We start from the raw sequence: 25,057 nt of genomic DNA on the forward strand, positions 1-25,057 counted from the left end.
ATCCCACTTCTGACAAATACTTTTTGTGAATAGACAAAAAGATACAGTACTTGTAAAAAAATCTCAAACAAAGTTCATTGTATTAGCGTAAATTACACACAGCAAATATGTTTACGATTAGACAATTGAAAAAGTTTGGAGCATGTCAGGATGGCCGAGCGGTCTAAGGCGCCAGACTCAAGGTTACCTTGCCCGTTAACAGCAGGCCGAGCGTTCTGGTCCTCTATGAGGGCGTGGGTTCGAATCCCACTTCTGACAAATACCTTTTGTGAATAGACAAAAAGATACAGTACTTGTAAAAAAATCTCAAACAAAATTCATTGTATTAGCGTAAATTACACACAGCAAAATGTTTCGATTAGACAATTGAAAAAAATGGAGCATGTCAGGATGGCCGAGCGGTCTAAGGCGCCAGACTCAAGGTTTCCTTGCCGGTTAACAACTGGCCGAGCGTTCTGGTCCTCTATGAGGGCGTGGGTTCGAATCCCACTTCTGACAAATACTTTTTGTGAATAGACAAAAAGACAGTACTTGTAAAAAAATTTCAAACAAAATTCATTGTATTAGCGTAAATTACACACAGCAAATATGTTTACGATTAGACAATTGAAAAAGTTTGGAGCATGTCAGGATGGCCGAGCGGTCTAAGGCGCCAGACTTAAGTTTCCTTGCCAGTTAACAGCTGGCTGAGCATTCTGGTCCTCTATGAGGGCGTGGGTTCGAATCCCACTTCTGAAAAATACTTTTTGTAAATAGACAAAAAGATACAGTACTTGTATAAAAATCTCAAACAAAATTCATTGTATTAGCGTAAATTACACACAGCAAATATGTTTCCGATTAGACAATTGAAAAGAATTGGAGCATGTCAGGATGGCCGAGCGGTCTAAGGCGCCAGACTCAAGGTTTCCTTGCCGGTCAACAATTGGCCGAGCGTTCTGGTCCTCTATGAGGGCGTGGGTTCGAATCCCACCTCTGACAAATACTTTTTGTGAATAGACAAAAAGATACAGTGCTTGTAAAAAAATCTCAAACAAAATTCATTGTATTAGCGTAAATTACACACAGCAAATATGTTTACCATTAGACAATTGAAAAAAATTGGAGCATGTCAGGTTGGCCGAGCCGTCTAAGGCGCCGGACTCAAGGTTTCTTTGCCAGTTAACAACTGGTCGAGCGTTCTGGTCCTCTATGAGGGCGTGGGTTCGAATCCCACTTCTGACAAATACTTTTTGTGAATAGACAAAAAGATACAGTACTTGTAAAAAATCTCAAACAATATTCATTGTATCAGCGTAGATTACATACAGCAAATATTTTTACGATTAGACAATTGCAAGAAATTGAAGCATGTCAGGATGGTCGAGCGGTCTAAGGCGCCAGACTCAAGGTTTCCTTGCCAGTTAAGAGCTGGCCGAGCGTTCTGGTCCTCTATGAGGGCGTGGGTTCGAATCCCACTTCTTACAAATGGTTTTTGTGAATAGACAAAAAGATACAGTATTTGTAAAAAAAATTCAAACAAAATTCAATGTATTAGCGTAAATTACACACAGCAAATATGTTTACGATTAGACAATTGAAAAAGTTTGGAGCATGTCAGGATGGCCGAGCGGTCTAAGGCGCCAGACTTAAGTTTCCTTGCCAGTTAACAGCTGGCTGAGCGTTCTGGTCCTCTATGAGGGCGTGGGTTCGAATCCCACTTCTGACAAATACTTTTTGTGAATAGACAAAAAGATACAGTACTTGTAAAAAAATCTCAAACAAAATTCATTCTATTAGCGTAAATTACACACAGCAAATAAGTTTACGATTAGACAATTGAAAAAGTTTGGAGCATTCTAACGGTGGGTTCGAATCCTACTTCTAACAAATACTTTTTGTGAATAGACAAAAAGACAGTACTTGTAAAAAAATCTCAAACAAAATTCATTGTATTAGCGTAAATTACACACAGCAAATATTATATGTTTACTATTAGACAATTGAAAAAGTTTGGAGCATGTCAGGATGGCCGAGCGGTCTAAGGCGCCAGACTTAAATTTCCTTGCCAGTTAACAGCTGGCTGAGCATTCTGGTCCTCTATGAGGGCGTGGGTTCGAATCCCACTTCTGACAGATACTTTTTGTGTATAGACAAAAAGATATAGTACTTGAAAAAAATCTTAAACAAAATTCATTGTGTTAGCGTAGATTACATACAGCAAATATGTTTACGATTAGACAATTGCAAGAATTTGAAACATCCCACTTCTGACAAATACTTTTTGTGAATAGACAAAAAGATACAGTACTTGTAAAAAAATCTCAAAGTTCATTGTATTAGCGTAAATTACACACAGCAAATATGTTTACGATAAGACAATTGCAAAACTTTGGTGTATGTCAGGATGGCCGAACGGTCTAAGGCGCCAGACTCAAGGTTTCCTTGCCCGTTAACAACAGGCCGAGCGTTCTGGTCCTCTATGAGGGCGTGGGTTCGAATCCCACTTCTGACAAATACCTTTTGTGAATAGACAAAAAGATACAGTACTTGTAAAAAAATCTCAAACAAAATTCATTGTATTAGCGTAAATTACACACAGCAAATATGTTTACGATTAGACAATTGAAAAAAATTGGAGCATGTCAGGATGGCCGAGCGGTCTAAGGCGCCAGACTCAAGGTTTCCTTGCCGGTTAACAACAGGCCGAGCGTTCTGGTCCTCTATGAGGGCGTGGGTTCGAATCCCACTTCTGACAAATACCTTTTGTGAATAGACAAAAAGATACAGTACTTGTAAAAAAATCTCAAACAAAATTCATTGTATTAGCGTAAATTACACACAGCAAATATGTTTACGATTAGACAATTGAAAAAAATTGGAGCATGTCAGGATGGCCGAGCGGTCTAAGGCGCCAGACTCAAGGTTTCCTTGCCGGTTAACAACTGGCCGAGCGTTCTGGTCCTCTATGAGGGCGTGGGTTCGAATCCCACTTCTGACAAATACTTTTTGTGAATAGACAAAAAGACAGTACTTGTAAAAAAATTTCAAACAAAATTCATTGTATTAGCGTAAATTACACACAGCAAATATGTTTACGATTAGACAATTGAAAAAATTGGAGCATGTCAGGATGGCCGAGCGGTCTAAGGCGCCAGACTAAGTTTCCTTGCCAGTTAACAGCTGGCTGAGCATCTGGTCCTCTATGAGGGCGTGGGTTCGAATCCCACTTCTGACAATACTTTTTGTGAATAGACAAAAAGATACAGTACTTGTAAAAAAATCTCAAACAAAATTCATGTATTAGCGTAAATTACACACAGCAAATATGTTTCGATTAGACAATTGAAAAAGCTTTGTTGTATGTCAGGATGGCCGAGCGGTCTAAGGCGCCAGACTTAAGGTTTCCTTGCCAGTTAACAGCTGGCCGAGCGTTCTGGTCCTCTATGAGGGCGTGGGTTCGAATCCCACTTCTGACAAATGCTTTTTGTGAATAGACAAAAAGATACAGTACTTGTAAAAAAATCTCAAACAAAGTTCATTGTATTAGCGTAAATTACACACAGCAAATATGTTTACGATTAGACAATTGAAAAAAATTGGAGCATGTCAGGATGGCCGAGCGGTCTAAGGCGCCAGACTCAAGGTTTCCTTGCCGGTTAACAATTGGCCGAGCGTTCTGGTCCTCTATGAGGGCGTGGGTTCGAATCCCACTTCTGACAAATACTTTTTGTGAATAGACAAAAAGATACAGTACTTGTAAAAAAATCTCAAACAAAGTTCATTGTATTAGCGTAAATTACACACAGCAAATATGTTTACGATTAGACAATTGAAAAAGTTTGGAGCATGTCAGGATGGCCGAGCGGTCTAAGGCGCCAGACTTAAGGTTTCCTTGCCAGTTAACAGCTGGCTGAGCATTCTGGTCCTCTATGAGGGCGTGGGTTCGAATCCCACTTCTGACAAATACTTTTTGTGTATAGACAAAAAGATACAGTACTTGAAAAAAATCTTAAACAAAATTCATTGTATTAGCGTAGATTACATACAGCAAATATGTTTACGATTAGACAATTGCAAGAATTTGAAACATCCCACTTCTGACAAATACTTTTTGTGAATAGACAAAAGATACAGTACTTGTAAAAAAATCTCAAACAAAGTTCACTGTATAGGCTAAATTACACACAGCAAAATATGTGGGTCTAAGGCGCCAGACTCAAGGTTTCCTTGCCGGTTAACAACTGGCCGAGCGTTCTGGTCCTCTATGAGGGCGTGGGTTCGAATCCCACTTCTTACAAATACTTTTTGTGAATAGACAAAAAAAACAGTACTTGTAAAAAAATCTCAAACAAAATTCATTGTATTAGCGTAAATTACACACAGCAAATATGTTTACGATTAGACAATTGAAAAAGTTTGGAGCATGTCAGGATGGCCGAGCGGTCTAAGGCGCCAGACTTAAGTTTCCTTGGGCGTGGGTTCGAATCCCACTTCTGACAAATACTTTTGTGAATAGACAAAAAGATACAGTACTTGTAAAAAAATCTCAAACAAAATTCATTGTATTAGCGTAAATTACACACAGCAAATATGTTTACGATTAGACAATTGAAAAAAGTTTGGAGCATGTCAGGATGGCCGAGCGGTCTAAGGCGCCAGACTTAAGGTTTCTGTATGAGGGCGTGCGTTCGAATCCCACTTCTGACAAATGCTTTTTGTAAATAGACAAAAAGATACAGTACTTGTAAAAAATTTCAAACAAAATTCATTGTATTAGCGTAAATTACACACAGCAAATATGTTTACGATTAGACAATTGAAAAAAATTGGAGCATGTCAGGATGGCCGAGCGGTCTAAGGCGCCAGACTTAAGGTTTCCTTGCCAGTTAACAGCTGGCCGAGCGTTCTGGTCCTCTATGAGGGCGTGGGTTCGAATCCCACTTCTGACAAATACTTTTTGTGAATAGACAAAAAGATACAGTACTTGTAAAAAAAACTCAAACAAAGTTCATTGTATTAGCGTAAATTACACACAGCAAATATGTTTACCGATTAGACAATTGCAAAACTTTGCTGTATGTCAGGATGGCCGAGCGGTCTAAGGCGCCAGACTAAGGTTTCCTTGCCAGTTAACAGCTGGCCGAGCGTTCTGGTCCTCTATGAGGGCGTGGGTTCGAATCCCACTTCTGACAAATGCTTTTTGTGAATAGACAAAAAGATACAGTACTTGTATAAAAATCTCAAACAAAGTTCATTGTATTAGCGTAAATTACACACAGCAAATATGTTTCCGATTAGACAATTGAAAAAAATTGGAGCATGTCAGGATGGCCGAGCGGTCTAATGCGCCAGACTCAAGGTTTCCTTGCCGGTTAACAATTGGCCGAGCGTTCTGGTCCTCTATGAGGGCGTGGGTTCGAATCCCACTTCTGACAAATACTTTTTGTGAATAGACAAAAAGATACAGTACTTGTAAAAAAATCTCAAACAAAGTTCATTGTATTAGCGTAAATTACACACAGCAAATATGTTTACGATTAGACAATTGAAAAAGTTTGGAGCATGTCAGGATGGCCGAGCGGTCTAAGGCGCCAGACTTAAGGTTTCCTTGCCAGTTAACAGCTGGCTGAGCATTCTGGTCCTCTATGAGGGCGTGGGTTCGAATCCCACTTCTGACAAATACTTTTTGTGTATAGACAAAAAGATACAGTACTTGAAAAAAATCTTAAACAAAATTCATTGTATAGCGTAGATTACATACAGCAAATATGTTTACGATTAGACAATTGCAAGAATTTGAAACATCCCACTTCTGACAAATACTTTTTGTGAATAGACAAAAAGATACAGTACTTGTAAAAAAATCTCAAACAAAGTTCACTGTATTAGCGTAAATTACACACAGCAAATATGTGGGTCTAAGGCGCCAGACTCAAGGTTTCCTTGCCGGTTAACAACTGGCCGAGCGTTCTGGTCCTCTATGAGGGCGTGGGTTCGAATCCCACTTCTTACAAATACTTTTTGTGAATAGACAAAAAAAACAGTACTTGTAAAAAAATTTCAAACAAAATTCATTGTATTAGCGTAAATTACACACAGCAAATATGTTTACGATTAGACAATTGAAAAAGTTTGGAGCATGTCAGGATGGCCGAGCGGTCTAAGGCGCCAGACTTAAGTTTCCTTGGGCGTGGGTTCGAATCCCACTTCTGACAAATACTTTTTGTAAATAGACAAAAAGATACAGTACTTGTAAAAAAATCTCAAACAAAATTCATTGTATTAGCGTAAATTACACACAGCAAATATGTTTACGATTAGACAATTGAAAAAGTTTGGAGCATGTCAGGATGGCCGAGCGGTCTAAGGCGCCAGACTTAAGGTTTCCTTGCCAGTTAACAGCTGGCTGAGCATTCTGGTCCTCTATGAGGACGTGGGTTCGAATCCCACTTTTGACATACATTTTGTGAATAGACAAAAAGATACAGTACTTGTAAAAAAATCTCAAACAAAGTTCATTGTATTAGCGTAAATTATACACAGCAAATATGTTTTCGATGAGTCAATTGCAAAGCTTTGCTGTATGTCAGGATGGCCGAGCGGTCTAGGGCGCCACACTTAAGGTTTCCTTGCCGGTTTACAGCTGGCCGAGCGTTCTGGTCCTCTATGAGGGCGTGGGTTCGAATCCAACTTCTGACAAATACTTTTTGTGAATAGACAAAAAGATACAGTGCTTGTAAAAAAATCTCAAACAAAATTCATTGTATTAGCGTAAATTACACACAGCAAATATTATATGTTTACTATTAGACAATTGAAAGAGTTTGGAGTATGTCAGGATGGCCGAGTTAAAGTTAACTTAAAGTTTCCTTGCCAGTTAACAGCTGGCCGAGCATTCTGGTCCTCTATGAGGGCGTGGGTTCGAATCCCACTTCTGAAAGATACTTTTTGTGAATAGACAAAAAGATAATGTACTTGTAAAAAAATCTCAAACAAAATTCATTGTATTAGCGTAGATTACACACAGCAAATATTTTTACGATTAGAAAATTGCAAAAATTTGAAGCATGTCAGGGTGGCCGAGCGGTCTAAGGCGCCAGACTCAAGGTTCCTTGCCAGTTAAGAGCTGACCGAGTGTTCTGGTCCTGTATGAGGGCGTGCGTTCGAATCCCACTTCTGACAAATGCTTTTTGTAAATAGACAAAAAGATACAGTACTTGTAAAAAATTTCAAACAAAATTCATTGTATTAGCGTAAATTACACACAGCAAATATGGTTACTATTAGACAATTGAAAAAAATTGGAGCATGTCAGTATGGCCGAGCGGTCTAAGGCGCCAGACTCAAGGTTTCCTTGCCAGTTAACAACTGGCCGAGCGTTCTGGTCCTCTATGAGGGCGTGGGTTCGAATCCCAATTCTGACAAATACTTTTTGTGAATAGACAAAAAGATACAATACTTGTAAAAAAACTCAAACAAAGTTCATTGTATTAGCGTAAATTACACACAGGAAATATATTTACAATTAGACAATTGCAAAACTTTGCTGTATGCCAGGATGGCCGAGCGGTCTAAGGCGCCAGACTTAAGGTTTCCTTGCCAATTGACAGCTGGGCGAGCATTCTGGTCCTCTATGAGGGCGTGGGTTCGAATCCCACTTCTGACAAATATTTTTTGTGAATAGACAAAAAGACACAGTACTTTTAAAAAAATCTCAAACAAAATTCATTGTATTAGCGTAGATTACACAGAGCAAATATGTTTACCATTAGACACAGCAAATATGTTTACGATTAGGCAATTTGAAAGAATTGGAGCATGTCAGGGTGGCCGAGCGGTCTAAGGCGCCAGACTCAAGGTTTCATTGCCAGTTAACAACTGGCAGAGCGTTCTGGTCCTCTATGTGGGCGTGAGTTTGAATTCCACTTCTGACAAATACTTTTTGTGAATAGACAAAAACATACAGTACTTGTAAAAAAATCTCAAACAAAGTTCATTGTATTAACGTAAATTACACACAGGAAATATATTTACAATTAGACAATTGCAAAACTATGTTGTATGTCAGGATGGCCGAGCGGTATAAGGCGCCAGACTTAAGGTTTCCTTGCCAGTTAACAGCTGGCCGAGCATTCTGGTCCTCTATTAGGGCGTGGGTTCGAATCCCACTTCTGACAAATTCTTGTTGTGAATAGACAAAAAGATAGAGTACTTGTAACAAAATCTCAAACAAAATTTATTGTATGAGCGTAAATTACACACAGCAAATATGTTTACTATTAGACAATTCAAAGGTTTGGAGCGTGTCAGGATGGCCGACCGGTCTAAGGCGCCAGACTCAAGGTTTAATTATCAGTTAACAACTGGCAGAGCGTTCTGGTCCTCTGTGTGGGCGAGAGTTTGAATTCCACTTCTGACAAATACTTTTTGTGAATAGACAAAAACATACAGTACTTGTAAAAAAATCTCAAAGTTCATTGTATTAACGTAAATTACACACAGGAAATATATTTACAATTAGACAATTGCAAAACTATGCTGTATGTCAGGGTGGCCGAGCGGTATAAGGCGCCAGACTCAAGGTTTCCTTGCCAGATAACAGCTGGCCGAGCATTATGGTCCTCTATGAGGGCGTGGGTTCGAATCCCACTTCTGACAAATACATTTTGTGAATAGACAAAAAGATACAGTACTTGTAAAAAAATCTCAAACAAAATTCATTGTATTAGCGTAGATTACATACAGCAAATATGTTTACGATTAGACTTCTGACAAATACTTTTTGTGAATAGACAAAAAGATACAGTACTTGTAAAAAAATCTCAAACAAAGTTCATTGTATTAGCGTAAATTACACACAGCAAATATGTTTACGATTAGACAATTGCAAAACTTTGCTGTATTTCAGGATGGCCGAGCGGTCTAAGGCGCCAGACTTAAGGCTTCTTTGCCAGTTAATAACTGGCAGAGCATTCTGGTTCTCTGTGAGGGCGTGGGTTCAAATCCCACTTCCGACAAATGCTTTTTGTGAATAGACAAAAAGATACAGTACTTGTAAAAAAATCTCAAACAAAGTTCATTGTATTATACACACAGCAAATAAGTTTACAATTAGACAATTGCAAAACTTTGCTGTATGTCAGGATGGCCGAGCGGTCTAAGGCGCCAGACTTAAGACTTCCTTGCCAGTTAATAACTGGCAGAGCATTCTGGTTCTCTGTGAGGGCGTGGGTTCGAGTCCCACTTCCGACAATTGCTTTTTGTGAATAGACCAAAAGATACAGTACTTGTAAAAAAATCTCAAACAAAGTTCATTGTATTAGCGTAAATTACACACAGCGAATATATTTACTATTGAACAATTGCAAAACTTTGCTGTATGTCAGGATGGCCGAGCGGTTTAAGGCGCCAGACTTAAGGTTTTTTTGCCAGATAACAGCTGGCCGAGCATTCTGGTCCTCTGTGAGGGCGTGGGTTTGAATCCCACTTCCGACAAATACTTTTTGTGAATAGACAAAAAGATACAGTACTTGTAAAAAAATCTCAAACAAAATTCTTGTATTACTGTAGATTACATACAGCAAATATTTTTACGATTAGACAATTGCAAGAATTTGAAGCATGTTAGGATGGCCGAGCGGTCTAAGGCGCCAGACTCAAGTTTTCCTTGCCAGTTAAGAGCTGGCCGAGCGTTCTGGTCCTCTATGAGAGCGTGGGTTCGAAACCCAGTTCTGGCAAATACTTTTTGTGAATAGACAAAAAGATACAGTACTTGTAAAAAAATCTCAAACAAAATTCATTGTATTAGCGTAGATTACACACAACAAATATGTTTACGATCAGACAATTGAAAAAAATTGGAGCATGTGGGATGGCCGAGCGGTCTAAGGCGCCAGACTTAAGGTTTTTGCCAGTTAACAACTGGCCGAGCATTCTGGTCCTCTGTGAGGGCGTGGGTTTGAATCCCACTTCCGACAAATGCTTTTTGTGAATAGACAAAAAGATACAGTACTTGTAAAAAAATCTCAAACAAAATTCATTGTATTACTGTAGATTACACACAGCAAATATGTTTACGATTAGACAATTGTCAGAATGGCCGAGCGGTCTAAGGCGCCAGACTCAAGGTTTTCTTGCCAGTTAACAACTGGCCGAGCGTTCTGGTCCTCTATGAGGGCGTGAGTTCGGGTACCACTTCTGACAAATACTTTTTGTGAATAGACAAAAAGATACAACACTTGTAAAAAAATCTCAAACAAAATTTATTGTATTAGCGTAAATTACAGCCAGCAAATATGTTTACGATTAGACAATTGCAAAACTTTGCTGTATGTCAGGATGGCCGAGCGGTCTAAGGCGCCAGACTTAAGGTTTCCTTGCCAGTTAATAACTGACAGAGCATTCTGGTCCTCTGTGAGGGTGTGGGTTCAAATCCCACTTCTGACAAATCCTTTTTGTGAATAGACAAAAAGATACAGTACTTGTAAAAAAATCTCAAACAAAATTCATTGTATTAGCGTAAATTACACACAGCAAATATGCTTCAAACTTAAGGTTTCTTTGCCAGATAACGTAAGTGGTCTAAGGCCGAGCGGTCTAAGGCGCCAGACTCAAGGTTTCCTTGCCAGTTAACAATTCAAACAAAGTTCATTGTATTAGCGTAAATTACAGACAGCAAATATGTTTACGATTAGACAATTGCAAAACTTTGCTGTATGTCAGAATGGCCGAGCGGTCTAAGGCGCCAGACTTAAGGTTTTCTTGTCAGTTAATAACTGGCAGAGCATTCTGGTTCTCTATGAGGGCGTGGGTTCGAATCCCACTTCTGACAAATCTTTTTTGTGAATAGACAAAAAGATACAGTTCTTGTAAAAAAATCTCAAACAAAATTCATTGTATTAGCGTAAATTACACACAGCAAATATATTTACGATTAGACAATTGAAAAAAATTGGAGCATGTCAGGATGGCCGAGCGGTCTAAGGCGCCAGACTCAAGGTTTCCTTACCAGTTAACAACTGGCCGAGCGATGTGGTCTTCTATGAGTACTTGTAAAAAAATTTCAAACAAAATTCATTGTATTAGCGTAGATTACATACAGCAAACATGTTTACGGTTAGACGAACGGTCTAAGGCGCCAGACTCAAGGTTTCTTTGCCAGTTAAGAGCTGGCCGAGCGTTCTGGTCCTCTATGAGGGCGTGGGTTCGAATCCCACTTCTAACAAATGCCTTTTGTGAATAGACAAAAAAATAATGCACTTATAAAAAAATCTCAAACCAAATTCATTGTATTAGCGTAAATTACACACAGCAAATATGTTTGCTGTTAGACAATTGTCGGGATGGCCGAGCGGTCTAAGGCACCAGACTCAACATCTGGCGTCTTCTATGAGAGCGTGGGTTCGAACCCCACTCGTGACAAATACTTTTTATGAATAGACAAAAAGATACAGTACTTGTAAAAAAATCTCAAACAAAATTCATTGTATTAGCATAGATTACATACAGCAAATTTGTTTACGATTAGAGAATTGCAATAGTTTGAAGCATGTCAGGCTGGCCGAGCGGTCTAAGGCGCCAGAATTAAGGTTTCCTTGCCAGTTAACAGCTGGCCGAGCTTTCTGGTTCTCTATGAGGGCGTGGGTTCGAATCCCACCTCTGACAAATACTTTTTGTGAATAGACAAAAAGATACAGTACTTGTAATAAAATCTCAAACAAAATTCATTGTATTAGCGTAAATTACACACAGCAAATATGTTTACGATTAGACAATTGAAAAAAATTGTAGCATGTCAGGATGGCCGAGCGGTCTAAGGCGCCAGATTCAAGGTTTTCTTGCCAGTTTTGTAATCAATCCTTGTACTGTTTTTTATATGACTATAGCTACATGTCTAAGACTTGTTTCAACATATAAATAATAAATAATCTGATAATAACCTTTTCACTCGGATACCTTCGCTCCATCGACAAAATACATGTTAATTTTTGAATTTGCGAGTGGAAAGGGTTAAGTTTAACAAATGTATAGGTATGTTAACATTACAAATATGCATTTTATAATACATCTAAATTATGGTTATATAATAAAGTAAAACAATGAATACTTACAATAATAGATAAATTCCTCGGGTATATTTATATTTAACATAGGAATTTTCATATTTCCCAAGTTTAAAGTTTCTCAAGCAGAGTATTATGAAAAAAGATAAAAGACGGAGACGAGCGGAAACTACTAGCTGAATTATTCGTTTTTCACATTTAAAACAATGAGATATAAAATTTTAATTCCTTTTGTGTTATTGAAAAAACTTCGAACTTTCAGCACAAAAGCTTTGGAGTTTGATAGAATTTAAATCAGGAAAGTACAGCAGTATAATTTGGCATTTTCTATAACATGTTATGTGGGAAATAATTTCAGTTGTTTAATCCTATAGTGTGTTAGAAGGAACACTCAATTTGTTCTGAACAGATCATCAATCTGATCAATTCATAATTTCACCTACATAGTTGTAGGTGTAAATTATGTAAAGTTATTTCTTATATTTATTGTGATATCAAGTAATTGATTCAAACTTTAAACCTAAACGTTTAAAGAAATAAATCATTAATAATTCTGACTATAGTTATAAAATAAAAAATAGATGATACTGAATATTATTTCAGTATGTTATGAAACTTCAGATATTTTAAGACGTCATTACTATATTTTGTTTTAAAATATTTACTATTGTATATAGCATCATAGCTTTGTTTGGAAGAAGAGAAGTATGCCACATTACTAGGAGTACAAAATTTAGTTGACGATTTGTTAACTATTGCTATATAATTTGTTAATTATTATTGAAATTGAAATTATACTGAATTATTAATGAAATTTAATAGATGGTGAGACATCCTATAGTCTGCTATTGTTACTAATTGCATATATATATATATATATATATATATATATATATATATATATATATATATATATATATATATATATGTGTGTGTGTTCTTTATACTTTCATACAAATATAAATATAATAGATGCTTAAAACGAAACCATGGTCTTGAAACGTAAATATTATATTTTAAAAGTGTTAGTGCAAAAATAATGTAATGCAAAGCTTCAATAAAATTGGCTATTAAGCATTAAAATATATTATATATAGCAAAAACATTTTTACAAAATAGTAGACAAAAATGCATTTTAATCGGATACTTTGCAATAGGCAATTTGTTTTTGAATTATCACAATTTCACACTTAATTCACATAATAATATATTAAAAATATTCAATTGATTCTATGCAGTTCTTTTTTTGCAACATTCTATATATAAAAATAATTCAGAATTTTTAATTAAGAGATGTTTACATATGAATATTTTTTGTTTTATTTATTGTTTTCAATGAAAAAAATGTGTAGATGTGTAGTATATAAATAATGATGTACATAGAGCATTTCATAATATGAAACATTGTGAACTGCTACAAGTCTAGTTTGCATTTCGAATCGCCAGTTTTAATTACCACCTTATTCCAAAGTATTGGCGCTTTATTTAAGTTGACTATTGAGTAATAAAATATTTTATGTAGTCGCCATCTCTGATTTACAATATATAAACCAACCCATTCTTTTCTAATCTAGTATATCTGTCTCTTTCCTTGCAAAAAATCACTTTGACGTACGCTTTTATTTGAGGTCAGATTTTGCGTGCGAATTTTGCCGTATTCACTTCACTTTCAGTGTTCAGTGAGTTCAATATTAATTTCTTGTGTTTACAGTTTGCTACGATGACGTTCGTTACGTAATTTTTTGTGTGGCAAAAACATTAACTTCACCATTGGGTTAATAAATTTGAAAAAAGGTAAAATATATGTAATTATATATATATATATATATATATATATATATATATATATGTGTGTGTGTAAAAGAAAATTTTAAATAAATAAATATCAAAAAAAAATTGGCCCTTTCACTAAAAACTAATCAGTGCGATTTCTAATTGATATTCTGCAAACAAACTCATATCTAGAATTCCATTAATTGAATTTAAATTATAGAAAACTGCTTTCATTTTTAACAATGTATTTTATTATATTGCTATTAATAAGTGTAAATGTCAAAGTTGATACAAAACACACAATAAAATATACACAATTTTTAACTTTCCGAAGGAAAATGTGTTTTCATCAAACAATCCGATTCGCTAATTTTATGTTTTCTCGACGTTTCCAGACACTCTGAATCGAATGAGACCAAATTTGGAAAAAGTATGTGTGTGTGTGTATGTGAACAGATTTTTTGTCGTAAATCGACGTTTTCTCAAAAATGGCGGGACCAATTTCAAAAATTTAAAAGCCATTCTAGATATCTTGATGAGGACTATCGTTCCTCAGTTTTGTGCGATGATCGGCCGAGCCGTTTCTTTATCAAAATTAGGAAAAAAGTGTTAAACTTTTCGTCCATGTTAAAGCTCATACTACCAAATCGATTTTAGAAAATCGAGAACTGTTCGAACGATATTAGTTGGGAATGATACTGACTAGTTTTAGGTGAAAATCTACCGAGATTTTTTTATATTTTAATTAACTGTTGAAAAAAAAAATTAAGCCGATTTTGATGGAACTCTTTTTGGCGATATATATAATGGTCTTATAGAACTTACTGAAATATTTTGGCCTTACGACAGGTAGTTCAATTTTAAAAATTCAAAGCTTGAGAAAATTAGTAGTTTTTTTGATGTTTGTTAAAATTAAAATTAGACGATTTACTTGGTATAACGAAAATACTTTCTAAAAGCAAATTGTTCGTTCATTTTCAATTATGTGTAATGAATCCACTCGGACTACTTTTAATCACTCATAAATTAATTTATTTTTTTATTGATTAAGTCGATTAGTTACACATATCGGGAAGTTCATGTAACTTGCCTCAAGGCATAATACTAATACCAATTAGTATCATAATTCGGTAAATTTTCGGTAAATTCGGTATAATAAGTGTAAATATCAAAGTTTATTGATACAAAACACACAATAAAATATACACGATATATTTTAAAAGCAAATTATACCAAAATTTAATAAATATTTATAAAATTTGATAATTTAATGATTATTGTATGACGATTGTTTAGAGCCTAATTTAAGTTTAAAACTGATTTTAAATTCTAATTTAAATTCAAACCATTTGTTTCGAGTTTAAATTAACTTTAAACTCGAATTTTCAATAGCGGTTTGAGTTTTAAAAAATAATTTTTTACAATTATCAGCTCATTGTAAGGTGTACCGATAGTAACGCGAAACTAATCAGTGCCAGTTTTTATCGAGTTCATTCAAATTGCTTTAAAATTTATGAAATCATTACAACCGGTTTGGAGAAAATGTCCACGAATGTCAAATTTTGGCCTACAATTACACATACCATTTTCAATTTTTTTATCGAACAATTCAGAATGGTTTCAAACGTCGATAGAAGATACATTTGGAATAAAAAGGGATTTTCTGGTAAAAACAAAGATTTTTTACGGTGATACTATAAATTCAAGACATTAAAACTAATATCTTGTAACTATTTTCACTCTTCTCAGTTGTAGTCTCGAGATAACATCAACGTAAATTTATTAACTGCAGTCTGTGCTCAATTTACCCCCTTAAGTGACCAACAGTAAATCTTGTTACTGTTAGATAAATACAACTATCTGGCTATAAGATAGCGATTTGCACTAAAACCACGAACAAATGAATGTCTTGCTTATACTCTTAAGTTTTTATAGTGATATTACATTAGTTTAATAATAGTTACTGATCAACAATAATGAAAAGATAAAAATATTTTACCATACGAATATAGTTTTATTTGTGTATTAGAACGACAAACAGAAAAACCTAATTTTCAACTTCCAGTATGGTGGTTATAGTATAGGGCCAATAATCGAAAATGAAAATTTATGCATTTCTCGACGTTTTAAAGGTTTCTGAACATTTTGGCATACCACAGAAAAAAATGGATGTGTGTGTGTTTTGTATGTCCGCATTTTTTCGTCCACGTTTTCGGGCGCACGGATCAACAGATTTGAATGGTTCAAAATACATTCGACTCCTATTGATAGCGAGATGTGCTGATTAGTTTTTGACAAAAGCAGGTCCATCCGTTACGGAGATACGTAGCAAAGAGTGCAGAAAATACAAATCGAGTTTTTGAGAGAACGGAGTATCCGATTTGAATGATCTAAAAAACATTCAATTTGTAATGACTGGGAGAAGAGGTGATTGGTTTTTAGCAAAGGCAGGTCTGGCCATTTTAAAGACGCAGACCTAAATGTGCAAAAAATGGCAGTTTTTGAGAGAACTAAGCGTCCGACTTGAATGATTCAGAGAACTTTCCGCTTGTTTTAACAAAATAAATGGTATTGAAAAAAAAATTGTTTCAATTTTTTTTTCAATTTTTTTTTTGTATATCGAAAATAGTTCAGATTTTATTTTCAATTTTGACTAAAGTTCTAATATACTTTAAACAAATATTAACTTTGTAATTCAGTTTCTATAACTCTTATAAATATTAGACAATGTTACAGTATTTATAATAATCTATTTGAAAACATTCAATATTCCTCAAACATTTCGTTACGGTACGGGAAGTTCCAGCAATTTGCCTCAAGGCACGATGCCATACACCACTAGTTACTAATATTTTCAAAGTACCCACATTTTTGACTTATTTCAATTTAAATTATAAATTGGGTGTATCAATAACCATTACGAGGATTTATAAATGTACGTACCAATAAATGATTTTGACACCTTTGATAAAAATTCTTTGGAGACAAAATATGAGAATTTATATAGCATGTCTAAAAAGAACTTGCCAATGTATTTTAAGTTTGCCACAGAAATTTAGAGATCGTTGAACTTCTACCTTAGACTCCAGATATTTACCACATATTTGCACCCAGACTACTTAGAAAACTTTCTTCCTGTACTTTAGAAAATAAGTTTTGGAATAGTTTCCGAACCTCGACAAAATTATTGCTATATTACCGATAATTAAGGAGGTAGTTTGCTAACGTAACTTATTTGTTATTGCTCCTAAATATAGGTGATTTTAATACACCATCTATAAGTTAGAATATAAATAGTTACTTTATGTTTCTAAATCTGAATAATTATTTATTCAAGCCATCAGTGTATGGTAAACAACACTTTGTGAACAATTACCTAATTTCATTTTTTATAACAAGTCATGGCATTTCATACAGTTTTCTAAATAATGGAAACCAAATAATATATAGTACATAATATATTATGGTCTTTATAGTTTACGTGAATAGTAGTGCAGTAAACGGAGCGTTTTAGGTCTGAATTTTTTTACTGTGCTCCTAATTGAATGAAATTTTGGAATTAGGTTCGTCTTGCCCTCAAGTTCAAAAGTGAAAACAATTCGGGTTGCGCCATCACCCCCCGGGGGGATGACACCGCTTCTCAATTGCGTAATTACATTTTTTCAAAATCTTTTATAGTTTTTCAAAAAAACTAATACTTTTCAAGTTACTGGCCACTAAAGATACATATATTTTTGACGTTTTTTTCGTTTTTTTGCAAATATCTCCTAAAATATACACTTAAACAAAAATCATGTAATGACCAAAATAATGCCAATAAAAATTCTAATATATCGGTATTACATAAAGTGTTCTGGGAAAAATATTAAGCAAGATTTGAAAGAGCAAGTCGTTTTTTATTTCGTTCAAGATTTAATTGTTGTATTTAAAGCCATCTAGTGTCGAGGTTTTACATTTTATACATTTCGGTGAAATTGGGTTTTATAGTGCTCAACATAAGCTTCAAAATGACTGCCGTAACAAGTTTTTTACGTGTAAAATGAGTGAGCTATCATGCAAATATGAAGCAATTACGAAGTTTTTTTCTTTTAAATCATATGGTTTAATGAGCGCCATTTCCACCAGAATTAAAGTAATTCACATTCCATCTAGAATTCACTTCATTTTAGATATCTTTATGGATTCAAGCAGATTCACTACTTTAGTACAAACTATTTTCAGAAAACTCACGATTTTATAAAAACTTTTTTTCCATTTTTTTTAAAAATCGAAATTATTTTCATTATATCTCAAAAAGAATGAAAGATACGTATAAAAGCATATAGATACAAATCAAAGGGATCTTTCTGGCTTATTATTGTTTTTTTATTATTTTTCTTTCACACAAAAATTGACAGAGTTATGAATGTTTAAAGACTGCGCGGCCACGCAAATTGGAGAAAAAAGTTTTTATAAAATCGTGAGTTATTTTGAAAAAATGTAATTACGCAATTGAGAAGGGGTGTCATCCCCCCAGGGGGTGATGGCGCAACCCGAATTGTTTTCACCTTTGAACTTGAGAGCAAGATGAACCTAATTCCAAAATTTCATTCAATTCGGAGCACAGTAAAAAAAATTCAGAGGTTATACCCTTTTTTCCTCTCCGTTTACTGCACTATAGCTCTTCCATTCCAATACAACATAATTGATGTTTTATGTTTCAGAACCCGAAATCCATCAAACATTTGAAATGTTTTAATTTATTAACATTTCACTGTATGTGTTTTACTAATAACAATTTTATTAAAGGCATTTTAACCACATTTTATGTTAAATTAAAATACAGATGTATTGCATTGTTAATTAATTTGCAATTAATAAATGCTAAAAAATGAGGATAATGTTCACGAAATATTTTTCAAAAAATTAACATATTATACGGAAAGTTTTCCGGCAGTTACACAAGTAATTTGCGTTTTTTAATCTAACGTTGACGATTTCAAAAACGCGAATCAACCGATTTGAATAATTCAAAAAACATTTAATTCTTATTGATAAGGAGACGTGCTGATTAGTTTTTGGTAAAAACAGGCCCAGCCGTTTTGAAGATATGGGACAAAAAGTGCCAAAAATGGTAAATTAATTTTTCAGAGAACCGGACGTCTGATTTTATTAATTCAAAAAACATTTTACTTGTGTCGACAAAATGAAGAAGTGGTCAAATTTTGGGTAAGGCAGGTCCAGCAGTTTTGCAAAACGAAAAATAAATAAAACAAAACGGCAGTTGCCGGTCCAAAATGATCATTAGTCATTATACACATCAAATTTTTATAATAAGTAAAAAAAATTGTTCATATTTCTATGGGTTTTGTATCAAGATATATAATGTTTAACCGTCAGATTTAAACGCGGCGCTTACGCGCTTTGATATGTCGTCTCAGAAACAGTTATGCAGCGCGATTGTTTTGAAAAAAATTCTAAATTTTCAAAAAAAAAAAATTAAACATACTTTAAAAAAATTCATTTTTTTTAATAATTTCTATATTTTTTTAACAATCTATTATTTTCCAAAGTTTTCAAAAAAGTTTAAAGCTTTTAAAACATTTATATTACGATACAGGAAGTTTCAGCAATTTGCCTTGAAGCACGATGCCACGTACTACTAGTCCAATTTGAATTTATGTTATAAACATTTCTGAAACAAGTAACAGGGAATGATAGAATAACATCTGCTTAAATAAAATAAATTATATTTCTATACGTGGCAAAATGAGTATGTTCTTAAAGTTTTTTTTCTGAAATTTAATTGAAGAAATGAATATATGTATAACTGATTTTTTTTAATGAAATGTACAAAGTATTTTTTGTTGCTGATTAGAATAATGAAGTTTTCTTCTAATAAGTGTTAAATGTACTTTGTGGTTATAAAATTATTTTTTGGCATTTATCAAAGGCAATGTAGTTCCTACCTATATGTTAATTCAAAATACATTATCTCCATACAATGAACTCTGTTCATATTGAACGATGACAAATAGCTAAGCGATTCGCCTCTGAATCAGACATTGACATTGAAAAGACGCATTAAATTGAATTCAATGTAAATAGAGATATCATTTGTCTCACATAATACCCTAAAGGTATTTTATGTATGTAGGGCACGATGTAAAAATGACATTATTACATGATAATGGTGAGAATATCATATGTGTTGAGTAGTTAATGTAATAAATGGTATTTTACCCTATGGAAGGTTATTGTGATAATCACTAATTCCATGGCATGATTTATTTAAATTTGAATATTTTGAATTATATGGTAAGAGTTCATTCGTGGTAAGAGTTGTGGCAGTCTGATTGCTATTAAAAAATCATGTCTTATTTCATGTTTCCATCACAATATTTACCAGGCTGCATGTTGTGTACTATTCTTTCCATTACAAATAATCTACATATATATATAAAAATAAGTCGGGTTTTCCTTCTTGACGAAATAACTCCAGAGCTAGGTTTATAGCTAAGAAAATTAGTGGTGCATGGCATCGTGCCTTAATGCAAATTGCTGGAACTTCACGCACCGTAATTCAAAATTCGAGTAATGACATTAGTGAGATTTATCAGAATTATGCTTGGTTAAGTCAACGAGCAATTCTTGCCGTAAAGAATAATGATGTAGACGCGCTGAATTTTACCATTCATTAAAACATTGCTGGCAATTTGGTGACATACCAATGATTCCGACTGGTCTTCCGTTTGACTTCAAATGATTGCAATTTCCAGTTCGCTTTGCGTTCGCAATAACAAGTCGCAAGGCCAATCGCTTAGTGTTTGCGGGATAAATTTCAAATAGATCATTTAGAAAATCATTGATTTTCACATGGGCAGTTTTACGTTGCCTGTTTACCAGTTGGAAAACTATCCGATTTGTTTGTGTTAACATCAGACCAAAAAACAAAAAAAATATGGTTTACCAAAGAGCACTTCAATAAAACGGATAATTTGCAGATTCACTTTCATTTACTTAGATGAGTTCAACTAAAAAACACTTCGATTTTTGTAATCGAAATAAATTCATTACTGTTGTGTAATAAAATCAAATTTTTTCTTTTCAAATATAAAAAACAAACAAAAAATTTCTTCATCTTTCTCACGAAATCATCTGGTGGCGAAACGGAGTTCGTCGGGTTTGCTAGTATGTTATAAAAATCGATTAGTAGTACATTATCATTACATAAAAAATCAGAACACTTACTTATAAATAATATACGATATCATACGAATCATTGTAATTATTCAAAATTTTATTAGCTGATTATTCAAAATGATCATTTAGGTGTAAATATATTCGAATCCAGCTAGATATAAAGTAGCGATATCTTTTCAGATAGTAATTTTCAATTTGATTTTATTTTGATTATGTTGTTAAACATAAATAATCTTTTTTTCTGATTTTTGTACAATCATTCGCACAAGTAAAAATGTTATGATTATGATTAAAAGATAAGAATCAAAATATTTGTTTTAATAACTAAACTATTATATTCATCTAAAATGCCATAAGTCCTAATTTCACTTCATATGACAGTAATTCAATTTCATTTATCTATCAAAGTTAAAAAGACTTAGTATTGACTAACCTTTTAGAGTAGATGTTAAATGTTCATATCTCCTCAAAATTACTGCACGTTTTTTTATTTTAAAGACAGATTGTAAAAAAATAATATAATAATTTTGTAAACATTTTTTGAACCGATCTAGTGGACAGAATACTGCAGGTCTAAGACAAATTTCAGTACAGTATTAATTCAAACTAAAAGTCATTTAATAAACTATTAGAAAAATAACCAAAAGGCTTTAATTTCTATAAATTTTATAAAATTGACAACAATCCAAAACATTTTGAATACTTAATAATGTAGCCTTATGTCACTGAACCGGACGAATTTTGTTTTAGTTTCACGATTAGATCTGATAAATTAATATTTTTTAACTATAAAACTTATCATCTGTTTATAAATTGTGTATAAACTGAAATAAAAACTAGTTATGCATGGTATAAAATGTGGTAAGTTAACTGCGTAGAAACGAAATATGGAAGCGCGTGAGCGCCGCGTTGCAGTCAAGCCAATTGCAATCAAACGCGGCGCTCACGCGCTTCCATATTTCGTTTCTACGCAGTTAACTTACCACATTTTATTTGAAAGAAAGTTCCAAAATATTCAATGTATAAAAAAATCAAATTTATCAAAAAGATCAATTTTTTCAAAAAAAATAAAATTCTCAAAAATCTATTATTTTCTTCAAAGTTCTTAAGATGGTACGGAACTTATAGAAATGTAAACAAAATTTGTTATTATTAAAATATCTATAAAATATTTTATAATTTGTTGTGCATATGTCTAATAATCATTTTTCACCAAATGGCTTTTTTTACTTATTGAATCTTCATAATCTCTTGACTTGTCTTCCCAAAAATTACTCAGATTCTTCATTTCGTCAATACGAATGAAATATGATTTTAAACATTCAAATCGAACTTTACGTTCTCTCAAGAATAGAATTACCATTTTTATATCTTCGGAACGGCTGGACTTATCTTTGCAAAAACTAATCAGCACGTCTTTTTATCAAGAGGAAGCGAATGTTTTTTGAATCACTCGAATCGGTTGATCCGTGTTGTATCCGCATATACACACGCACAAACGCACATCATTATCTTACTAAGGTATGCCAAAATGTTCAGAAACTTTTGAAACGTAAATTTGTATAAAAAATTTCATTTTCGATTTATTTGCGATTACAATAACATACCCTACGGGAAGTTAATAATAAAAAAAATGATATAGCAGTCTAGTTTTAGGTTGTATCAGGTCAGAACTCGTTTTTGCCCAAAATAACAAAATCAAAAATCTAACGACGCACAGTGAAAATTAATAGCTACTTAAACAAGTTCACAAAAAGCGCAAAACGAAACAAAGCAAAGTCGGGTATGAGTGCAATGAATTATTATAGTCAACTTATCGTAAGTTAGTTTATTAGAACGTCATATTGTACTATTTATTAATAGAATAAAAACAGAATGTGATAAATACAAATAACGATGTGCGAGGCTTTTGGCTTTGCACGCCAAGGTCATCGATTTTGTATGCCCACCTACTAATTACGTTGATAACGAGTCGTATTCCTCGCTATTCGGGTCACAACTCGAAAATATTTCAAGGACGGAACGTTTCAAACTGCAACCCCATGAACTATTATTGGATGCATTTGTTCTATATTTTCTTTAACCGAAGGATACATGGTAGAGGAAGAATTTATACGTGCCGAGCACTCGATAACTCTAATTATATTTTCTGAATTTTGGGAAATAAGTTTTTTATTCTGGGATGTTCATGGCGTAATTGTACAGACAAAATCCGCCTTTCGAACTTCCATTTTTAAATTTACAAAAATTATTAAATAAATTAGATAAAAAAACTTTCTTACAGCCAGATGCAAGTGTTATGATCGAATGGCATCACTTGAAATACACACTAATTTTTTTTTCATTAAGATAATTATGAAGAAAATTTATCAGAATTTTACATGAGATTTAAAAGCGTTAAAATATTTGAACTCACTGTCAGTAATATGTTGAAATAAAAGATTCATTCAAAATCAAACTGAATTTTATTGTATCCTTAAGAAGCGTTTATATTTTCAATCATATTTAAGTTCTTTGGCATAAAAGTTTAATCAGAATTTGATGAAATACAAAATTATATCTATTACGGCCCTTGCTAGTAAACAGGCCTAAGAATGATGAGAAGTTACTCAAAATCGGTATAAAAGCAGAAATTCGAACTCATTCTTGATCTTTCGATTCTAGCTCTTTGATGTGTAAATAACGTATAATAATAATAGTAATAATCATATATTATTGTAGATTAGTTGTTTTTGTTGGATCATTGTATGAATCAATACTGCCAAAAACCATATTATATTACTTAATAAAATATGGATTCATAAACGGGTATCTTTTTATAAATATTTACCAAACAGGCACACTACTGAATAATTTTTAAATTTTGTGTTTTATATTTTTATATTTATTTTAAAAATAATGATGCTAAATTCAACTCTGATGGTCAAGGATGCCTGGAATAAATTGCCACAAAATAACGTTCACAACTGTATCAGATATGCAAGATTAATTGAAAATTACGACGGTTTGCATTTTCAAATAACAGAACATGAATTTGTTGAAGATGATGTCGTAGGAAACAAAATACTGATTACTTACATAAAATAATACATTTGTAAATGCATTATGAATCAATTTTAACTTTAATTGAATCCTGGGCCCGGCGTGGCAAAATCGGTTTGAACGTGATGTAGCACCAACTAGTCCCGGGTTTGCTGGTTCGATTCCCGCTACCGCCAAGCCTGACATCAGGCGGCTTTGATGTCAATTTTCCACTTAAGGTTATAGATCACAACATAATTTCAAGTGGAAATCGTCCTTCGTGGACATAGCTGCATCATTCAATCACATAATAAATAACTATTAAACGCAAGAGCTTTTTTCAGCGTGTATTTTTTTTTTAATTTTATATTTTATTATATATGAATAGTAAACTATATTATATCATATATAATTAAAAAATATATGTAAATTATATACTTATACATTGTTTGCTAAATTTTACATAATAAAACTAATACTAAAACTGTGATTCTTTTATATAGATATGTATATAAAATACGAATGATTCATTACATACAAACGTGCCATAAAATATCCATGCGGAATGCAAATGATACGTACAAGTTATAGAAAATCTACTTGAAAGTTTCCACATTCAGCAAACTGAATTTTCGCAAAAATGAACTTTTTAATATCGCGCATAATTTATTGAAAGAAGAATTTAATTCCGAATGATTTATCGAGTGACGTGATATCAAAAAACTTGGAAATTATGTTTCGAGTGCCAGTTAATGGCAAGACATTTTGCCGGATAATGCTACTGTCGGATTTTATGATCTCTTTTAATTTATGTTATGAAGATATATGCATTTTATGTAGCGGGAGAATTATGGTTATATATATATATATATATATATATATATATATATATATATATATATAGAATATCAGTTGGGGACCAAGTCCCGACCAATAGTCAGGAAAATATATTTTGACGCGTTTTAAAAAATTACAGGTGAACTAAAATAGCAGATACAGGAAAATGAAGATAAAATGTCACATATTTTTTTATTCAC

At 33.5% G+C, this 25,057-nt stretch overlaps 28 non-coding genes across 28 annotated transcripts; all 28 read left to right on the plus strand.

Moving 5' to 3' along the window:
• The first annotated feature begins 144 nt into the window (after positions 1 to 144).
• Positions 145 to 258, plus strand: Trnal-caa. Its single transcript has 2 exons — positions 145 to 182; positions 214 to 258. It is a non-coding gene; the product is annotated as a tRNA-Leu (tRNA).
• A 126-nt stretch (positions 259 to 384) lies between these two features.
• On the plus strand, positions 385 to 498 carry Trnal-caa. Its single transcript has 2 exons — positions 385 to 422; positions 454 to 498. It is a non-coding gene; the product is annotated as a tRNA-Leu (tRNA).
• Positions 499 to 625: 127 nt separating this feature from the next.
• Positions 626 to 738, plus strand: Trnal-uaa. Its single transcript has 2 exons — positions 626 to 663; positions 694 to 738. It is a non-coding gene; the product is annotated as a tRNA-Leu (tRNA).
• Positions 739 to 867: 129 nt separating this feature from the next.
• Trnal-caa lies at positions 868 to 981 on the plus strand. Its single transcript has 2 exons — positions 868 to 905; positions 937 to 981. It is a non-coding gene; the product is annotated as a tRNA-Leu (tRNA).
• Positions 982 to 1,595: 614 nt separating this feature from the next.
• Positions 1,596 to 1,708, plus strand: Trnal-uaa. The gene is made up of 2 exons: positions 1,596 to 1,633; positions 1,664 to 1,708. It is a non-coding gene; the product is annotated as a tRNA-Leu (tRNA).
• Positions 1,709 to 2,001: 293 nt separating this feature from the next.
• On the plus strand, positions 2,002 to 2,114 carry Trnal-uaa. The gene is made up of 2 exons: positions 2,002 to 2,039; positions 2,070 to 2,114. It is a non-coding gene; the product is annotated as a tRNA-Leu (tRNA).
• Positions 2,115 to 2,380: 266 nt separating this feature from the next.
• Trnal-caa lies at positions 2,381 to 2,494 on the plus strand. Its single transcript has 2 exons — positions 2,381 to 2,418; positions 2,450 to 2,494. It is a non-coding gene; the product is annotated as a tRNA-Leu (tRNA).
• A 129-nt stretch (positions 2,495 to 2,623) lies between these two features.
• On the plus strand, positions 2,624 to 2,737 carry Trnal-caa. The gene is made up of 2 exons: positions 2,624 to 2,661; positions 2,693 to 2,737. It is a non-coding gene; the product is annotated as a tRNA-Leu (tRNA).
• Positions 2,738 to 2,866: 129 nt separating this feature from the next.
• On the plus strand, positions 2,867 to 2,980 carry Trnal-caa. The gene is made up of 2 exons: positions 2,867 to 2,904; positions 2,936 to 2,980. It is a non-coding gene; the product is annotated as a tRNA-Leu (tRNA).
• Positions 2,981 to 3,106: 126 nt separating this feature from the next.
• Trnal-aag lies at positions 3,107 to 3,217 on the plus strand. Its single transcript has 2 exons — positions 3,107 to 3,144; positions 3,173 to 3,217. It is a non-coding gene; the product is annotated as a tRNA-Leu (tRNA).
• A 127-nt stretch (positions 3,218 to 3,344) lies between these two features.
• Trnal-uaa lies at positions 3,345 to 3,458 on the plus strand. Its single transcript has 2 exons — positions 3,345 to 3,382; positions 3,414 to 3,458. It is a non-coding gene; the product is annotated as a tRNA-Leu (tRNA).
• A 129-nt stretch (positions 3,459 to 3,587) lies between these two features.
• Positions 3,588 to 3,701, plus strand: Trnal-caa. The gene is made up of 2 exons: positions 3,588 to 3,625; positions 3,657 to 3,701. It is a non-coding gene; the product is annotated as a tRNA-Leu (tRNA).
• Positions 3,702 to 3,830: 129 nt separating this feature from the next.
• On the plus strand, positions 3,831 to 3,944 carry Trnal-uaa. Its single transcript has 2 exons — positions 3,831 to 3,868; positions 3,900 to 3,944. It is a non-coding gene; the product is annotated as a tRNA-Leu (tRNA).
• A 463-nt stretch (positions 3,945 to 4,407) lies between these two features.
• Trnal-uaa lies at positions 4,408 to 4,481 on the plus strand. Its single transcript has one exon. It is a non-coding gene; the product is annotated as a tRNA-Leu (tRNA).
• A 336-nt stretch (positions 4,482 to 4,817) lies between these two features.
• On the plus strand, positions 4,818 to 4,931 carry Trnal-uaa. The gene is made up of 2 exons: positions 4,818 to 4,855; positions 4,887 to 4,931. It is a non-coding gene; the product is annotated as a tRNA-Leu (tRNA).
• A 130-nt stretch (positions 4,932 to 5,061) lies between these two features.
• Positions 5,062 to 5,174, plus strand: Trnal-aag. The gene is made up of 2 exons: positions 5,062 to 5,099; positions 5,130 to 5,174. It is a non-coding gene; the product is annotated as a tRNA-Leu (tRNA).
• A 129-nt stretch (positions 5,175 to 5,303) lies between these two features.
• On the plus strand, positions 5,304 to 5,417 carry Trnal-caa. The gene is made up of 2 exons: positions 5,304 to 5,341; positions 5,373 to 5,417. It is a non-coding gene; the product is annotated as a tRNA-Leu (tRNA).
• Positions 5,418 to 5,546: 129 nt separating this feature from the next.
• On the plus strand, positions 5,547 to 5,660 carry Trnal-uaa. The gene is made up of 2 exons: positions 5,547 to 5,584; positions 5,616 to 5,660. It is a non-coding gene; the product is annotated as a tRNA-Leu (tRNA).
• A 463-nt stretch (positions 5,661 to 6,123) lies between these two features.
• On the plus strand, positions 6,124 to 6,197 carry Trnal-uaa. The gene has a single exon. It is a non-coding gene; the product is annotated as a tRNA-Leu (tRNA).
• A 129-nt stretch (positions 6,198 to 6,326) lies between these two features.
• Trnal-uaa lies at positions 6,327 to 6,440 on the plus strand. Its single transcript has 2 exons — positions 6,327 to 6,364; positions 6,396 to 6,440. It is a non-coding gene; the product is annotated as a tRNA-Leu (tRNA).
• An 852-nt stretch (positions 6,441 to 7,292) lies between these two features.
• On the plus strand, positions 7,293 to 7,406 carry Trnal-caa. Its single transcript has 2 exons — positions 7,293 to 7,330; positions 7,362 to 7,406. It is a non-coding gene; the product is annotated as a tRNA-Leu (tRNA).
• A 128-nt stretch (positions 7,407 to 7,534) lies between these two features.
• On the plus strand, positions 7,535 to 7,648 carry Trnal-uaa. The gene is made up of 2 exons: positions 7,535 to 7,572; positions 7,604 to 7,648. It is a non-coding gene; the product is annotated as a tRNA-Leu (tRNA).
• A 397-nt stretch (positions 7,649 to 8,045) lies between these two features.
• Positions 8,046 to 8,159, plus strand: Trnal-uaa. Its single transcript has 2 exons — positions 8,046 to 8,083; positions 8,115 to 8,159. It is a non-coding gene; the product is annotated as a tRNA-Leu (tRNA).
• A 961-nt stretch (positions 8,160 to 9,120) lies between these two features.
• Positions 9,121 to 9,234, plus strand: Trnal-uaa. The gene is made up of 2 exons: positions 9,121 to 9,158; positions 9,190 to 9,234. It is a non-coding gene; the product is annotated as a tRNA-Leu (tRNA).
• Positions 9,235 to 9,363: 129 nt separating this feature from the next.
• On the plus strand, positions 9,364 to 9,477 carry Trnal-uaa. Its single transcript has 2 exons — positions 9,364 to 9,401; positions 9,433 to 9,477. It is a non-coding gene; the product is annotated as a tRNA-Leu (tRNA).
• An 837-nt stretch (positions 9,478 to 10,314) lies between these two features.
• Positions 10,315 to 10,428, plus strand: Trnal-uaa. Its single transcript has 2 exons — positions 10,315 to 10,352; positions 10,384 to 10,428. It is a non-coding gene; the product is annotated as a tRNA-Leu (tRNA).
• Positions 10,429 to 10,699: 271 nt separating this feature from the next.
• On the plus strand, positions 10,700 to 10,813 carry Trnal-uaa. Its single transcript has 2 exons — positions 10,700 to 10,737; positions 10,769 to 10,813. It is a non-coding gene; the product is annotated as a tRNA-Leu (tRNA).
• Positions 10,814 to 11,318: 505 nt separating this feature from the next.
• Trnal-caa lies at positions 11,319 to 11,403 on the plus strand. Its single transcript has one exon. It is a non-coding gene; the product is annotated as a tRNA-Leu (tRNA).
• The last annotated feature ends 13,654 nt before the right edge of the window (positions 11,404 to 25,057 follow it).

The sequence above is a fragment of the Ctenocephalides felis genome, unplaced genomic scaffold, assembly GCF_003426905.1.
Source record: "Ctenocephalides felis isolate EL2017-DRISC unplaced genomic scaffold, ASM342690v1 CF-g0.4_SCAFFOLD_01886, whole genome shotgun sequence".
In the NCBI taxonomy this organism is placed as follows: Eukaryota; Metazoa; Arthropoda; class Insecta; order Siphonaptera; family Pulicidae; genus Ctenocephalides; species Ctenocephalides felis.